The sequence below is a fragment of the Schistocerca piceifrons genome, chromosome 3, assembly GCF_021461385.2.
Source record: "Schistocerca piceifrons isolate TAMUIC-IGC-003096 chromosome 3, iqSchPice1.1, whole genome shotgun sequence".
Classification (NCBI taxonomy): Eukaryota; Metazoa; Arthropoda; class Insecta; order Orthoptera; family Acrididae; genus Schistocerca; species Schistocerca piceifrons.
Window position 1 is genome coordinate 243,049,517 of NC_060140.1, and position 10,872 is coordinate 243,060,388.

Below are 10,872 nucleotides of genomic sequence, written 5' to 3' on the forward strand. Positions count from 1 at the left end.
CTTGAAACATACTCATTCATTTTAATTTTATTCAAACCTACGTTGCAGTTCCCTGTCATAAACAGAGACCAGATTTATTAAGTAAAAGTTTCAGGTATGCAAGTAAGCGTCGTCACTGTAGAACTTCGAGACACATGCTAACGGAAACGAAGACATCGAGATAAGTTCTGTGACAGTAGCTCAGAGTTTACACTCTAAGACAAACAAACAAAAAAAAAAAAAAAGACGCAGCAAGAATGAATTATCCGGATGGGACGTAAATCGGTATACCTGATGATGTGATGTACATGTAGAAACAATGATTGAAATTTCAGAGATATGTTTTATTCAAGGGAAAGAGTTGATCTACACCTGGCCTTATGGAAACAGTTACTCGGCTTAGCATTGATTGAGAGAACTGTTGGATGTGCTCCTCGGGGACATCGTTCCAAATTTTGTCCAACTGGCGCATTACGTGATCAAAATCTGGAGGTGGTAGGAGGCGCCTGCCTATAATACTCCAAACGCTAACAATTGGGGAGAGATCCGGCGATGTTGCTGGCCAATGTAGGGTTTGGCAAGCACAAAGACAGGCAGTAGAAGCTCGTGTCGTGTGCGGGCGGGTATTGCTGAAATGTAAGCCCAGCAAGGCTCGCCACCAAGGGAACAAAACGGGCCGTAAAACATCGTCGAGTATTGATGAGCCAGACCACCACTCTTGGTTGTTGTGTCATACGGCAGACAGTTTGATATCCCACCTGTTTCTGCTTTAGTTAATTCTTTTACTCTTGTTACTGCTGAAGTTTATTTATTGATTCATTCAATATGAGGCATTTCTCCAGTCACATCTCTGGCCTGAAATCTCAATGACTGGAGTAGAACTGTTTTCAATGAAGAGTACCGCTTCGAACGGAGCGCCGATGACCATTGTGAGGTCCATCTTGGCAACCACGACACCTTGCAGTGCGGAACAGATGGACCCAACCACATGCCGAATGGACCGCTTAGGATTGGTATCACGTTCAGCGATGTGTGTCGCATATGCCTTCAACCAGACAATCGTCGGAGACGTGTTTGGAGGCAACCCTTAGACACACTGTCCAGCGACTGCATCAAGCTGGAGGTTGCCTGCTGTTTTGGGCTGGCATTATTTGGGGCCGACGTACGTAGCTAGTGGTCATGGAAGGCGCCGTAACGGCTGTACGATGCGTGAATGCCATCCTCCGACCGATAGTGCAACCATATCGGCAGCGTATTGGCTAGGCATTCGTCTTCATGGACGACAAATCGCGCCCCCATCGTGTACTTCTTGTGAATGACTTCCTTCAGGATAACGACATCGCTCGACTAGAGTGGCCAGCGTGTTCTCCAGACATGAACGCTATCGAACATGCCTGGGATGGACTGAAAAGGGCTGTTTATGGACTGCATGACCCACCAGCCACTCTGAGGGATCTACGCCGAATCGCCGTTGAATAATGGGACAATCTGGACCGACAGTGCCTGGATGAACTTGTGGATAGTATGCCACGACGAATACAGGCATGCATCAATGCAAGAGGACGTGTACAGCAATCTGGACCATCACCTCTGAAGCTCTCGCCGTATGGTGTTACAACATGCAATGTGTGGTTTTCAAGAGCAATAAAAAGAAAGCAAATGATGTTTATGTTGATGTCTTTTCCAATTTTCTGTACAGGTTCCGTAACTCTCGGAACCGAGTTGATGCAAGACTTTTTTTGATGTGTGTAGTATACAATGACTTTATCAAGATGATGATTGTTGAACTCATATCTCATTACGAAACTAGCTCTTTCACCTTTAGTTCCAAATCAATGGAACCTGTTTGCAACAAATTTATTTGAGAATACATTGTCATGCTCAGATTAAGCTGTCCGATTTAGAGTACACTGAAATGCAGAGAAACAAGCTCTTTTACATTTTATTGATAACAGATCTGCTTTATGCGTTGTTGGAGATCAATTCCTTAAAGAGTTGGAGGATGGAGGTTATTGGATCTCAAGAATAGGTTGAACGAGAGTTTAGAGTTTGGAACATTTCCAGTAAACTGATTTGGTAATTGCCTTTCATGTGACTAGTTTTATGTGATCATTCCACTTTAAATCGCTTTGCAGGCATTCTCGTAGATATTTAACGGTAGTGACTTCTTCAGGTGGTTCACCAGCAATCCAATAATCAAATAGAAATAGTCGTTTCCGACTCGCTATGCTATTTAGATCTCTATACAGGGGAAACCTGTACTCCACTGACAAAGTTTCAAAGGCTGTTCCGGAATATTTTCTGATTATTTGGTTAAGACTACGTTCAGTAGGCGCTACAGTCTGGAGCCGAGCGACCACTACGGTCGCAGGTTCGAATCCTGCCTCGGGCATGGATGTGTGTGATGTCCTTACGTTAGTTAGGTTTAATTAGTTCTAAGTTCTAGGCGACTGATGACCTTAGAAGTTAAGTCGCATAGTGCTCAGAGCTATTTGAACCAACTGAACCACGTTCAGTTGGCCTTCTAGTCTTAACTGCCTCGGGCTTGTTTTTAAGGTAGTATTGGTTGTGCGTTAACAGTGATATACAGACGTTTAGATATTTTAGTGGTAGGCTGATCGATATCCACCTCGTCTATGGGTTCCTGAATGAAATGGAATATCTTCACAACGACAGTATGCTCAGCTGTTCCCGCAGCGACGATAACCGCATCACAATACATATGCATCTGCCCCAACTCTACAATGGATCCTTACGTGTTTCCGTGATTCTATAATACTTGGGTTTTTTTTCGCTTTTATAACGGGGCATTCACAGAAATGAACTGCGATGCGACAAGAATAAATTAAAATTACGGTATTACTCCCCAGGGTGTTCGGAAATGACCTTCAAAAACTTCTAGGACTTGTAGAGAGGTGTGAGTACATAGCATTTTGAATAGGAATCCATGTCGGGAAACGTACCGTTTCCATGCTACAGTCGTTTGGAAACATGTTTTCTAAGTCGGTATGCAACAGAGTAGTCGTGGTGGGAGTGGTTAATCAGATCAGCTGATGTCATTTCCCGTCTGTCCTGCCCATCTCACCCGGTTCGAACCTCATTCACGTGTTTGTGAGTGTCGGAGCAACATAGTTGACAACACGTTTGCAGAATACACCGGCATGATCCTTCTGAATGGCGAAGCTCACGGTAATAGTAGAGCTGTTCGTCGTGTTTATCAAGGTCGTTCTCCAGAAAAGTCCGACTGCATCGCAAACGCTTTTCACCACAGTTATGCAACACCTTCGAGAAAGGTTGCCTTCACCGTCAGCAAGCGTGACTGTGGTTTTCCAAGGAAACGCCGCACGCCCGAAGTGGAAGAGGTACTGCATCAAGCTGAAGAAAACACGAGCAATTTATTTGGTTATTCGGTGAAACTGTAAAACAAGTGATGTACTGGATCACCCCTAATCAATTACATGTAAGAGTGGTCGCGTCATTAACATGCTTTCTGATGGTTGTAGTACCGAAGCGGTACGTTTCCGGACACGGGTCCCAATTCAAAATATTATCTAGTCACTCCCTTCTACAAGTCTCAGAAGTTTGTAATGGGTTTTCCAAGCACTTTCTACAACAAGATAACGGAGGCCACAGCTCCCTGATAACGAAACAGAACATATATCTGAAGAAGCTTCAGAATATGGTCTGTGGTTTTCGTGTTCATTCTGAATGCTCGGCGCTCCAGTGCACAGCATATGCAGTATCACAATTCATACGAATATCAGGGATTTTCTGTCCTATTTAACTATGTCTTCATAGCGTCGGAAGAATTCTGCCCATGAAAGATGCCCCAGTTCGAAGCAAGGCCTGTCACAGGGATTAGCCGGTACATGCCATAAATACAGGCTATATTCCGCAAAGAGGACAAACTTTCTTCTCGTCGTTATAAAACACCGGATGATTTTGGAGACAATCGGTAACACAGCATGGGAACAGTCTTAATTTTAGTGCAGTATTACCCACGTCCAGCACGCCTCATTTTGCTAGCGATAACAGCTGTCTGTCCTTGAAAATCCTTCCACAGCTCTGCACTAAGAACAGCCCCAGTGCCTATGTATGAACACTTATCGTTTCTTGCTAACTTTACTAAGTTCCACTACTGTTCGAATAACATTGGCGAAAAACCGCTGGAAACAGTAACTGCCGTAAGATACCTTGAAGTAACCATCGGGAGTCATCAGAAGTGGATTTACCACATAAAACAATCCGCTGGAAAAAGAGATCCCAAGCTGAGATTCATTGGAAGAATTTTAAGGAAGGTCCACAAGAGAAGTGGATTACAAAATACTATTCAAAAGCCTTACCAGGTTAGCTCAACAGAAGAGATAGAGGAGATCTAAGGATGGCTCGTGCGTTTCGTGATTCATTCTTCCCATGAGCCATTTATGAATGAAACAGGTAAGGGGGGAAATGATGATGGCGCTAGAAGTATTCTCTACTATACAGGGTGATCCATTGATAGTGACCGGGCCAAATATCTCACGAAATAAGCATCAAACAAAAAAACTGCAAAGAACGAAACTCGTCTATCTTGTAGGGGGAAATCAGATGGCGCTATGGCTGGCTCACTAGATGACGCTGCCATAGATGAAACGGATATCAACTGCCTTTTTTTAAAAATAGGAACCCACATTTTTTATTATATATTCGTGTAGTACGTAAACAAATATCAATGTTTTAGTTGGACCACTTTTTTCGCTTTGTGATAGATGGCGCTGTAATAGTCACAAACGTATAAGTACGTGGTATCACGTAACATTCCGCCAGTGCGGACGGTATTTGCTTCGTGATACATTACCCGTGTTAAAATGGACCGTTTACCAATTTCGGAAAAGGTTGATATCGTTTTGATGTATGGCTATAGTGATCAAAATGCCCAATGAGCGTGTGTTATGTATGCTGCTCGGTATCCTGGACGACATCATCCGTTCGCCGTATAGTTACGTTATTTCATGGAAACAGGAAGTGTTCAGCCACATGTGAAACGTCAACCACGACCTGCAACAAATGATGATGCCCAAATAGGTGCCACGGCTAATCCGCACATCAGTAGCAGACAAATTGCGCGAGAATCGGGAATCTCAAAATCGTCGGTGTTGAGAATGCTACATCAACATCGGTTGCACCCGTACCATATTTATATGCACCAGGAATTGCATGGCGACGACTTTGAACGTCGCGTACAGTTCTGCCACTGGGCACAAGAGAAATTACGGGACGATGACAGATTTTTTGCGCGCGTTCCATTTAGCGACGAAGCGTCATTCATCAACAGCGGTAACGTGAACCGACATAATATACACTATTGGGCAACGGAAAACCCACGATGGCTGCGACAAGTGGAACATCAGCGTCCTTGGCGGATTAATGTATGGTGCGGCAATATTGGGGGAAAGATAATTGGCCCCCATTTTATGGATGGCAATCTAAATGGTGCAATGTATGCTGATTTCCTACGTAATGTTCTACCGATGTTACTACAAGATGTTTCACTGCATGACAGAATGGCGAAGTACTTCCAACATGATGGATGTCCGGCACATAGCTCACGTGCGGTTGAAGCGGTATTGAATAACATATTTTATGACTGGTGGATTGGTCGTCGAAGCACCATACCATGGCCTGCACGATCACCGGATCTGTGGGGAAAGTTGAAGGATATTTGGTATCGTGATCCACCGACAACGCCTGACAACATGCGTCAGCGGATTGTCAATGCATGTGCGAACATTACGGAAGGAGAACTACTCGCTGTTGAGAGGAATGTCATTTCACGTAAAGCCAAATGCATTGAGGTTGACGGACATCATTTTGAGCATTTATTGCATTAATGTGGTATTGACAGGTAATCACGCTGTAACTGCATGCTTTCTCAGAAATGATTAGTTCACAAAGGTACATGTATCATATTGGAACAACCAAAATAAAATGTTCAAACTAGCTACGTTCTGTATTTTAATTTAAAAAACCTACCTTTTACCAACTGTTTGTGTAAAATTGTGTGCCGACCGGTGTGGCCGTACGGTTCTAGGCGCTTCAGTCTGGAACCGCGTGACCGCTACGGTCGCAGGTTCGAATCCTGCCTCGGGCATGGATGTGTGTGATGTCCTTAGGTTAGTTAGGTTTAAGTAGTTCTAAGTTGTAGGGGACTGATGACCTCAGATGTTAAGCCCCATAGTGCTCAGAGCCATTTGAACCATTTGAATCTAAAATTGTGAGGCATATGTTTGTGACTATCACAGCGCCATCTATCACAAAGTGAAATAAGTGGTCTAACTAAAACAAGCATATCTCTTTATGTACTACACGAATATGTAATATAAAATGAGGGTTCCTATTTAAAGAAACGCAGTTGATATCCGTTTGACCTACGGCAGCGCCATCTAGCTAGCCAACCATAGCGCCATCTGGTTTCCCCCTTCAAGCTAGACAAGCTAGACAAGTTTCGGTCTTGTAGTTTTTTCGTTTTACGCTTATTTCGTGATATATTTGGCCCGGTCACGATCAATGGACCACGCTGTATACCGTAAGCTGGTTTGCGGAGTGCAGAGGCAGATTTATTTGCAGATCTTCATTGATGAGTTGTTTACCCTTCGTATTCTACCCACACAAGCTACGTATGACAGTGGCTCTGAGATTTCGCCAATACTCGTATTATCTGTACGTCGCCAGGAAGTTGCGAGAGAACTGAGAGCAGCAAACTTTCGTGATGAGACCCGGAAAGGGACGATAGAGATCTTACGACCGTCGCCTAGTTTCACAACTGCACCAACTAGCCAGAAAGTTCGGTAAATGCTGTTCGGTAATCTCCGTCACGAATAACTGAGATCCTTGTTCCAAAAAGAGCTCCACCGCTGTTGATTTGTGTGTTTATTGCACTGTGGCTCGCACGAAGAACGTATACTGACGTACAGCTCTTTCTGGTATTAGGAATCTTGTGTTCTTCACTCACTGCTCGACAAAGCAGTGGTTTCCTCTGGGTACTAAGCGAACTTTCTAAGACCTAAGCTGTCCTCTTCATCACTGAACCAAAAGACGAAAACAGAGTTCAGAAAATAATGTGATTACAGACTGAATTGTGATCATAGCAGTTCACAGTGATGTATAAGCACAGAGAAACAAATGGTTACACTTTCAGGAAAATTGGATGATTTATTCAAGAGAAAGAGCTTCGTAAATTGATCAAGTCAGTAACGCCTTGGTTCACGTCTGTGCCTTGTGCAAGTTGTTATTCGGCTTGGCAGTGACAGACAGAGTTGTTAGATGTCCTCCTGAGGGATATCGGAAAAATTCTGTCCTATTGGCGCGTTATATCGTTAAAATCCCGAGCGGGTTAGAGGTTCAAATGGCTCTAAGCAATATGGGACTTAACATCTGAAGTCATCAGTCCCCTAGACGTAGAACTGCTTAAACCTAACTAACCTAAGGACATCACACACATCGATGCCCGAGGCAGGAGTCGAACCTGCGACCGTAGCAGCAACTTGTTTCAGGACTGAAGCTGCTAGAACCGCTCGACCACAGCGGCCGGCTGCATGTTAGAGGACCTTGACCGCCATGTTTCTCAGCTGGGGAGAGATCCGGTGACACTGGCGCACAAGATAGGGTTTGGCAAGTACGAAGACAAGCAGTAGAAACTCTTGCCATGTGAGGGAGGGTATTATCTTGCTGAAATGTAAGACCAGGATGGCTTGCGGCAGAGGACGACAAAACGGGGCGCAGAATATCGTCGACGTGTCACTGTGCTATAAGGCAGCCACGGTTGACAACCAAAGGGGTCCTGCTATGAAAAGAATTGGCACCGCAGACCATCATTCCCAGGTGTCAGGTGGTATGGCGAGCGACATTCAGATTGGTATGCCACTGCTGTATGGGACGTCTGCACACACGTCTTCGCTGGTGATCAGGACTCATTTCGAAGCGGGATCACCACTGAAGACACCTCTCCTCCTGTGAATGAGATTATAGGCCGAGGCCGTGGCTACAAGTGGATACCTACCTCACTGGCGCCCACCTTACAGCCCGACAGCTGAGCTATTAGTCCGAGGTGTCATTTGTTTTAGTAGCTGTGCCACTCTGGCTGTCATGCACGGCACCATTACAGCGCAGGGGTACGCCGACTATATTCTTTGCCCCATTTTGTTGCCGTTCATGGTAAGCCATCTTGGGCTTATATTTCAGCAAGGTAATGCACCCCGCACATGATGAGAGTCTCTGCAGCTCTGCCGTAGCCAGCAAGGACCCCCGATCGGATTGCTCCTTCGTGGCGCGTCAGTTTTTTTTTCCCCCTCCTTAGATTGGGTGTGACGTCATATCTGGTGGTCTAGTGGTTGGAGCACTGGCATCCAGCCCTTCAGATCTCAGGTTAAATACTGGATAGGTGTGGGTATTTTTCCTCATTACTGCCGGTCGTTGTGGCTGAGCGGTTCTAGGCGCTTCAGTCTGGAACCGTGCGACCGCTACGGTCGCAGGTTCGAATCCTGCCTCGGGCATGGATGTGTGTGATGTCCTTAGGTTAGTTAGGTTTAAGTAGTTCTAAGTTCTAGGGGACTGATGACCTCAGATGTTAAGTCCCATAGTACTCAGAGCCATTTGAACAATTTTTTTCCTCATTACTGTCCATCCAGGACTGCAGGCAGGCAAATAGCCAGGTTACGGACTATCACCACATATTTTATTTTTTTTATCTTCTGAATTATGTGCAGTATAATGCTATACCTTTGCCACATACTGTGGTGAGCAGTCAATGTCCCCATATCGAGTACCAGTACTGGCAGAGACTTATCTTCTGTGGAAGGATTGTACCGGACGAACTTTGTGTTCTGAGCACAATTAAGACGCTACTTAAAAGTAATATTCCAACGCCCTTGCCGCAGTGGTAACACCGGTTCCCGTCAGATCACCGAAGTTAAGCGCTGTCGGGCTGGGCTAGCACTTGGATGGGTGACCATCCTGTCTGTCCAGCGCTGTTGGCAAGCGGGGTGCACTCCACCCTTGTGAGCCAACTGAGGAGCTACTTGACTGAGAAGTAGTGGCTCCGGGCACGAAAACTGACAACGGTCTCGAGGGCAGTATGCTGACCACATGCCCCTCCATATCAGCATACAGTGATGCCTGTGGCCGTAGGATCACAGGGCGGCCGGTCGGTGCCGTTTGGCCTTCATGGCCTGTTCAGACGGAGTTTAGTTTTTTGTTTATAATGCTATAACTTTGCAGGTACATTCGGTGGTACGTACACGTGGTGATTAGCTGCAAAATGTGTTGCAAATAGAATTTGTAGCAAAAGAAAAAAAAATAAACCAACACCTTAAGCCTGGTTCTGAAGCCCTACTCCAAGAACAGCGAAAACGTAGTATGCGTTAATCTGATTTGCTTTCAATATTTTGTGAGAGGGGAGGCGGGTGATAGCGAGAAAAAGTTTCGACTTATATTAAAATTTGTTTAAAGTCCATAGGCACATTCTTTCTCTAATACTGGATTAATATATTCCGGTTAATTTGCGTGCCATGAGTTTCGTTGCCTCAAGGCATGCGCACAGTTTCTAACTTTAACACCTGACCTATTATTTAAAACATTAACTTAAGATTATACCTCTTAATCAATGGATCATGAAAGCATTTAAAATTTTTAAATTCGGTCAAATACTTTTTGGATAAGCTCTGTTTGTAGCCAAAAGATCGCAACATATGCTGAAATGTGTCGTCCTTCATATCGCAATGGACCTGCCTGGAGCACATATTTAGTCTTATAGTACGCATCTGACCACTAATACAGTAAACAATGTAAGCTGATGACGTGTATCGGACGATTCAAAACACACAGCACAGGTTCGTACGTATCCTCATACGCTAAGCACATCATTGCAAAATATCAATCCGTTAGATGAAATTTTAAAGTCTTATAACGCATACTACGACCACTGCTATAAAACTTCGACCAGTGAAGGACCACAGCATCTTGTATAGCAAACTGCGTGAGCCGTGTGTGGCTCTTGTTCGTGTCATCTCTTAGTTAACGCCCTGCTTTTACCGTACTACCGCCTCGTTGTGTTAATTTTCAGTTACTGGTGTCACTGAGTTGCTGCCTTGCCTGTCCGTGAGAGGCAGCAGCAGCGCTTATCGATATAGGCCCTGCCGTATTATCTTTCCTGGACTGTTATTGGTTCCTGGTCGTCGTGTGTCATCGAAGGAGTTGGGAAGCACCAGCAGTGCATTTCGGACCGGGCAATGAAGTCAGCGGAACGCGCCAGCAGTGGAGTTCGGGCCTGGCAGCTGGACAGTTGGGACGCGGCAGACCTTCGGTCGGGATGGAGCGGCATTGAGGTTCGGATAACCATGACTAGCCCGACCGTTGCCGGCACACATGGATGGAGACGGTCTTGGTTGATCATCGGTTGGTCGCGCTCTTCGTCCAAGTGTTTGTGAAATTGTGTGTAGCCTTGATGTTCACTGCCCAGTTATTTTAGTGCTGTCTCCGTGCAGATGTGTAGCAGTTGGTCGTTGGCGGAGTCGCGTTGTAGCACCAGTGGGGCATGCAACGCCAGGGAGGCGCGGATAGCCGTCACTCGCCGATGATTGCCGACATACATGATTTGAGTGGCGACGACTTTGGTTGATCGTAGGTCCGTCATCTTGTCGGACGACGTATATTTGGCAGGCGATCGCTTATGGTTCGGCTGTGTGTGCCAACTCGTGATTTGTCCTTATTTTGCTCAGTCACTGCCGTTAGCAGTATCTAGTTCCTCGTGCAAGTGTTCGTGAAACTGTGTGTAGTTTATGTGGTTTGACTGACAATTTATTTAAAGGTTGGCGCCGTACTGGCTCTGAATTGGTCGGTTGGCGTGGAGTAGCGAGG

At 45.4% G+C, this 10,872-nt stretch overlaps 1 pseudogene; it reads left to right on the forward strand.

The window, feature by feature from the left end:
- The first annotated feature begins 8,875 nt into the window (after positions 1-8,875).
- LOC124790269 lies at positions 8,876-8,993 on the forward strand (annotated as a pseudogene).
- The last annotated feature ends 1,879 nt before the right edge of the window (positions 8,994-10,872 follow it).